This window comes from Phytophthora infestans, genomic scaffold (assembly GCF_000142945.1).
Source record: "Phytophthora infestans T30-4 supercont1.10 genomic scaffold, whole genome shotgun sequence".
Classification (NCBI taxonomy): Eukaryota; Oomycota; class Peronosporomycetes; order Peronosporales; family Peronosporaceae; genus Phytophthora; species Phytophthora infestans.
The window spans coordinates 459,342-467,069 of NW_003303749.1; the positions used below are offsets into that span (position 1 = coordinate 459,342).

The window sequence follows — 7,728 nt, forward strand, 5'->3', positions numbered from 1 at the left end:
ACCAACGAGATGCCCCGGGTTCGATTCCCGGACGGCGCATTCTCTTATGCCACCCTCCTCTTTTATCTCTTTTACTGTGTCGGACGCATCTTTACGGGGTATCCAGTGCTGTGGGTAGACATCAAGTTTCAACCCGCTATGCTTCCGCTCGGTTTACTAACCATGCAAATTGCCTCGTAGGGCGTGGAAAGTAGGTTTCGAAAGCTGTTTGTTGTTTATCGAAGGACAACTGCGGACCGCTTCGATGTCTGTAAGGGATTCGAGTTTCTCTTTTTAAAAGACCAGATGGAGTGTGCGATGCGCAGTGGTCGTTAACAATTGTTGGTGGTGCGTGTTGCAGGGTTGTGTGATTTGTGGGGGTGTTTGTTGGTCCGTGTAAGCGCCGTTGGTTTAGTGGTAAAATATCTCGTTGCCAACGAGATGCCCCGGGGTCGATTCCCGGACGGCGCATTCTCTTATGCCACCCTCCTCTTTTATCTCTTTTACTGTGTCGGACGCATCTTTCGGCGTATCCAGTGCGTGGTAGACATCAAGTTCAACGCGCTATGCTACCGCTCGTTAGCTAACCATGCAAATTGCTCGTCGTGCGTGGAAGGTCGGTTTTGGGAGCTGTCGTTGGTATCGAGGACAACTGCGGACGCGTCGATGGCTGTAGGGATCGGAGGTCAGCTGTTGATAGACAGGATGGAGTGTGCGATGCGCAGTGTCGTTAACGATTGTTGGTGGTGCGTGTTGCAGGGTTGTGTCGTTTGTGGGGTGTTTGTTGGTCCGTGTAAGCGCCGTTGGTTTAGTGGTAAAATATCTCGTTGCCAACGAGATGCCCCGGGTTCGATTCCCGGACGGCGCATTCTCTTATGCCACCCTCCTCTTTTATCTCTTTTACTGTGTTGGACGCATCTTCCGGCGTATCCAGTGCGTGGTAGACATCAAGTTCAACGCGCTATGCTACCGCTCGTTAGCTAACCATGCAAATTGCTCGTCGTGCGTGAAAGGTCGGTTTTGGGAGCTGTCGTTGGTATCGAGGACAACTGCGGACGCGTCGATGGCTGTAGGGATCGGAGGTCAGCTGTTGATAGACAGGATGGAGTGTGCGATACGCGGTGTCGTTGGTGATGTTGGTGGTGCGTGTTGCAGGGTTGTGTGGTTTGTGGGGTGTTTGTTGGTCCGTGTAAGCGCCGTTGGTTTAGTGGTAAAATATCTCGTTGCCAACGAGATGCCCCGGGTTCGATTCCCGGACGGCGCATTCTCTTATGCCACCCTCCTCTTTTATCTCTTTTACTGTGTCGGACGCATCTTCCGGCGTATCCAGTGCGTGGTAGACATCAAGTTCAACGCGCTATGCTACCGCTCGTTAGCTAACCATGCAAATTGCTCGTCGTGCGTGGAAGGTCGGTTTTGGGAGCTGTCGTTGGTATCGAGGACAACTGCGGACGCGTCGATGGCTGTAGGGATCGGAGGTCAGCTGTTGATAGAAAGGATGGAGTGTGCGATGCGCAGTGTCGTTAACGATTGTTGGTGGTGCGTGTTGCAGGGTTGTGTGGTTTGTGGGGTGTTTGTTGGTCCGTGTAAGCGCCGTTGGTTTAGTGGTAAAATATCTCGTTGCCAACGAGATGCCCCGGGTTCGATTCCCGGACGGCGCATTCTCTTATGCCACCCTCCTCTTTTATCTCTTTTACTGTGTCGGACGCATCTTTCGGCGTATCCAGTGCGTGGTAGACATCAAGTTCAACGCGCTATGCTACCGCTCGTTAGCTAACCATGCTATTCGCTCGCCGTGCGTGGAAGGTCGGTTTTGGGAGCTGTCGTTGGTATCGAGGACAACTGCGGACGCGTCGATGGCTGTAGGGATCGGAGGTCAGCTGTTGATAGACAGGATGGAGTGTGCGATGCGCAGTGTCGTTGGCGATTGTTGGTGGTTCGTGTTGCAGGGTTGTGTGGTTTGTGGGGTGTTTGTTGGTCCGTGCAAGCGCCGTTGGTTTAGTGATAAAATATCTCGTTGCCAACGAGATGCCCCGGGTTCGATTCCCGGACGGCGCATTCTCTTATGCCACCCTCCTCTTTTATCTCTTTTACTGTGTCGGACGCATCTTCCGGCGTATCCAGTGCGTGGTAGACATCAAGTTCAACCCGCTATGCTACCGCTCGTTAGCTAACCATGCAAATTGCTCGTCGTGCGTGGAAGGTCGGTTTTGGAAGCTGTCGTTGGTATCGAGGACAACTGCGGACGCGTCGATGGCTGTAGGGATCGGAGGTCAGCTGTTGATAGACAGGATGGAGTGTGCGATGCGCAGTGTTGTTAACGATTGTTGGTGGTGCGTGTTGCAGGGTTGTGTGGTTTGTGGGGTGTTTGTTGGTCCGTGCAAGCGCCGTTGGTTTAGTGGTAAAATATCTCGTTGCCAACGAGATGCCCCGGGTTCGATTCCCGGACGGCGCATTCTCTTATGCCACCCTCCTCTTTTATCTCTTTTACTGTGTCGGACGCATCTTCGGCGTATCCAGTGCGTGGTAGACATCAAGTTCAACGCGCTATGCTACCGCTCGTTAGCTAACCATGCAAATTGCTCGCCGTGCTTGGAAGGTCGGTTTTGGAAGCTGTCGTTGGTATCGAGGACAACTGCGGACGCGGTCGATGGCCTGTAGGGATCGGAGGTCAGCTGTTGATAGAAAGGATGGCAGTTGTGCTCGATGCCAACGCCAGCTCCCAAAAGTGTCGTTAAACGATTGTTGGGTGGTTTGCGTGGTTGGCAAACGAGGGGTTGTATGGTGGTTTGTGCTGGGTGTTTGTCGGGCCGTGTAAGCGCCGTAAGTTTCGTCCGACACAGTAAAAGAGATAAAAGAGGAGGGTGGCATAAGAGAATGCGCCGTCCGGGAATCGAACCCGGGGCATCTCGTTGGTAAAGAGATATTTTACCACTAAACCAACGGCGCTTAGACGGACCAACAAACACCCCACAAACCACACAACCCTGCAACACGCACCACCAACATCACCAACGACACTGCGTATCGCACACTCCATCCTGTCTATCAACAGCTGACCTCCGATCCCTACAGCCATCGACGCGTCCGCAGTTGTCCTCGATACCAACGACAGCTCCCAAAACCGACCTTCCACGCACGGCGAGCGAATAGCATGGTTTGCTAACGAGCGGTAGCATAGCGGGTTGAACTTGATGTCTACCACGCACTGGATACGCCGAAAGATGCGTCCGACACAGTAAAAGAGATAAAAGAGGAGGGTGGCATAAGAGAATGCGCCGTCCGGGAATCGAACCCGGGGCATCTCGTTGGCAACGAGATATTTTATCACTAAACCAACGGCGCTTACACGGACCAACAAACACCCCACAAACCACACAACCCTGCAACACGCACCACCAACAATCGCCAACGACACTGCGCATCGCACACTCCATCCTGTCTATCAACAGCTGACCTCCGATCCCTACAGCCATCGACGCGTCCGCAGTTGTCCTCGATACCAACGACAGCTCCCAAAACCGACCTTCCACGCACGACGAGCAATTTGCATGGTTAGCTAACGAGCGGTAGCATAGCGGGTTGAACTTGATGTCTACCACGCACTGGATACGCCGAAAGATGCGTCCGACACAGTAAAAGAGATAAAAGAGGAGGGTGGCATAAGAGAATGCGCCGTCCGGGAATCGAACCCGGGGCATCTCGTTGGCAACGAGATATTTTACCACTAAACCAACGGCGCTTGCACGGACCAACAAACACCCCACAAACCACACAACCCTGCAACACGCACCACCAACGATCGCCAACGACACTGCGCATCTCAAAAACCCCCTTCCTGTTTTATAATAGGCTGAAACTCCGAATCCCTAAGCCCACCAAGCGTTCCGCAGTTGTGCTCCGAAAAACAAGAAAAGGTTCCCCAAAACGAACTTTCCTGCAGGAAGAAACAATTTGCATGGTTTAGCTAACGAGCGGTTAGCATAGCGGGTTGAACTTGATGTCTTCACGCACTCGATACGCCGGAAGATGCGTTCGACACAGTATAAGAGATAAGAGAGGAGGGGTGGCATAAGAGAATGCGCCGTCCGGGAATCGAACACGGGGCATCCTGTTGGCAACGAGATATTTTATCACTAAACCAACGGCGCGTTACACGGGGACAACAAACACCCACAAACCACACAACCCTTGCACACGCCACAACAACAATCGCCAACGACACTGCGCATCGCACACTCCATCCTGTCTATCAACAGCTGACCTCCGATCCCTACAGCCATCGACGCGTCCGCAGCTGTCCTCGATACCAACGACAGCTCCCAAAACCGACCTTCCACGCACGACGAGCAATTTGCATGGTTAGCTAACGAGCGGTAGCATAGCGGGTTGAACTTGATGTCTACCACTCACTGGATACGCCGGAAGATGCGTCCGACACAGTAAAAGAGATAAAAGAGGAGGGTGGCATAAGAGAATGCGCCGTCCGGGAATCGAACCCGGGGCATCTCGTTGGCAACGAGATATTTTATCACTAAACCAACGGCGCTTACACGGACCAACAAACACCCCACAAACCACACAACCCTGCAACACGCACCACCAACAATTGTTAACGACACTGCGCATCGCACACTCCATCCTTTCTATCAACAGCTGACCTCCGATCCCTACAGCCATCGACGCGTCCGCAGTTGTCCTCGATACCAACGACAGCTCCCAAAACCGACCTTCCACGCACGACGAGCAATTTGCATGGTTAGCTAACGAGCGGTAGCATAGCGCGTTGAACTTGATGTCTACCACGCACTGGATACGCCGGAAGATGCGTCCAACACAGTAAAAGAGATAAAAGAGGAGGGTGGCATAAGAGAATGCGCCGTCCGGGAATCGAACCCGGGGCATCTCGTTGGCAACGAGATATTTTACCACTAAACCAACGGCGCTTACACGGACCAACAAACACTCCACAAACTACACAACTCTGCAACACGCACCACCAACATCACCAACGACACTGCGTATCGCACACTCCATCCTTTCTATCAACAGCTGACCTCTGATCTCTACAGCCATCGACGCGTCCGCAGTTGTCCTCGATACCAACGACAGCTCCCAAAACTGACCTTCCACGCACGACGAGCAATTTGCATGGCTAGCTAACGAGCGGTAGCATAGCGCGTTGAACTTGATGTCTATCACGCACTGGATACGCCGGAAGATGCGTCCAACACAGTAAAAGAGATAAAAGAGGAGGGTGGCATAAGAGAATGCGCCGTCCGGGAATCGAACCCGGGGCATCTCGTTGGCAACGAGATATTTTATCACTAAACCAACGGCGCTTACACGGACCAACAAACACCCCACAAACCACACAACCCTGCAACACGCACCACCAACAATCGCCAACGACACTGCGCATCGCACACTCCATCCTGTCTATCAACAGCTGACCTCCGATCCCTACAGCCATCGACGCGTCCGCAGCTGTCCTCGATACCAACGACAGCTCCCAAAACCCGACCTTCCACGCACGACGAGAAATTTGCATGGTTAGCTAACGAGCGGTAGCATAGCGGGTTGAACTTGATGTCTACCACGCACTGGATACGCCGGAAAGATGCGTCCGACACAGTAAAAGAGATAAAAGAGGAGGGTGGCATAAGAGAATGCGCCGTCCGGGAATCGAACCCGGGGCATCTCGTTGGCAACGAGATATTTTACCACTAAACCAACGGCGCTTACACGGACCAACAAACACCCCACAAACCACACAACCCTGCAACACGCACCACCAACAATCGCCAACGACACTGCGCATCGCACACTCCATCCCTGTCTATCAACAGCTGACCTCCGATCCCTACAGCCATCGACGCGTCCGCAGTTGTCCTCGATACCAACGACAGCTTCCAAAACCGACCTTCCACGCACGACGAGCAATTTGCATGCTTAGCTAACGAGCGGTATCATAGCGGGTTGAACTTGATGTCTACCACGCACTGGATACGCCGAAAGATGCGTCCGACACAGTAAAAGAGATAAAAGAGGAGGGTGGCATAAGAGAATGCGCCGTCCGGGGAATCGAACCCGGGGGCATCTCGTTGGCAACGAGATATTTTTACCACTAAAACCAACGGCGCTTAGCCACGGACCAACAAACACCCCAACAAACTACACAACCCTGCAATACGCACCACCAGCATCGCCAGCGACACTGCGGTATCGCACACTTCCATCCTGTCTATCAACAGCTGACCTCCGGATCCCTACAGCCATCGACGCGTCCGCAGCTGTCCTCGATACCAACGACAGCTCCCAAAACCGACCTTCCACGCACGGCGAGCGAATAGCATGGTTTGCTAACGAGCGGTAGCATAGCGGGTTGAACTTGGTGTCTACCACGCACTGGATACGCCGAAAGATGCGTCCGACACAGTAAAAGAGATAAAAGAGGAGGGTGGCATAAGAGAATGCGCCGTCCGGGAATCGAACCCGGGGCATCTCGTTGGCAACGAGATATTTTACCACTAAACCAACGGCGCTTACACGGACCAACAAACACCCCACAAACCACACAACCCTGCAACACGCACCACCAACATCACCAACGACACTGCGCATCGCACACTCCATCCTGTCTATCAACAGCTGACCTCCGATCCCTACAGCCATCGACGCGTCCGCAGTTGTCCTCGATACCAACGACAGCTTCCAAAACCGACCTTCCAAGCACGACGAGCAATTTGCATGCTTAGCTAACGAGCGGTATCATAGCGGGCTGAGCTTGATGTCTACCAGGCACTGGATACGCCGAAAGATGCGTCCGACACAGTAAAAGAGATAAAAGAGGAGGGTGGCATAAGAGAATGCGCCGTCCGGGAATCGAACCCGGGGCATCTCGTTGGCAACGAGATATTTTACCACTAAACCAACGGCGCTTACACGGACCAACAAACACCACACAAACCACACAACCCTGCAACACGCACCACCAACAATCGCCAACGACACTGCGCATCGAACACTCCATCGCTGTCTATCAACAACTGACCTCCGATCCCTACAGCCATCGACGCGTCCGCAGTTTGTCCTCGATACCAACGAAGGCTTCCAAAAACCGACCTTTCCACGCACGAGGAGCAATTTGCGATGCTTAGCTAACGAGCGGTATCATAGCGGGTTGAACTTTGATGTCTACCACGCACTGGATACGCCGAAAGATGCGTCCGACACAGTAAAAGAGATAAAAGAGGAGGGTGGCATAAGAGAATGCGCCGTCCGGGAATCGAACCCGGGGCATCTCGTTGTCATCGAGATATTTTACCACTAAACCAACGGCGCTTGCACGGACCAACAAACACCCCACAAACCACACAACCCTGCAACACGCACCACCAACATCACCAACGACACTGCGCATCGCACACTCCATCCTGTCTATCAACAGCTGACCTCCGATCCCTACAGCCATCGACGCGTCCGCAGTTGTCCTCGATACCAACGACAGCTCCCAAAACCGACCTTTCCACGCACGACGAGCAATTTGCATGGGTTAGCTAACGAGCGGTAGCATAGCGGGTTGAACTTTGATGTCTACCACGCACCGGATACGCCGAAAGATGCGTCCGACACAGTTAAAGAGATTAAAGAGGAGGGTGGCATAAGAGATGCGCCGTCCGGGAATCGAAAACCAGGGGCCATCTCGGTTGGCAAACGTAAATAATTTTATCACTAAACCAACGGCGC

General features: G+C 53.1%; 2 non-coding genes across 2 annotated transcripts; both read right to left on the bottom strand.

Moving 5' to 3' along the window:
• Nucleotides 1-6,047: 6,047 nt before the first annotated feature.
• PITG_26619 lies at nt 6,048-6,122 on the bottom strand. Its single transcript has one exon. It is a non-coding gene; the product is annotated as a tRNA-Gly (tRNA).
• A 1,528-nt stretch (nt 6,123-7,650) lies between these two features.
• Nucleotides 7,651-7,728, bottom strand: PITG_26623. The gene has a single exon. It is a non-coding gene; the product is annotated as a tRNA-Gly (tRNA).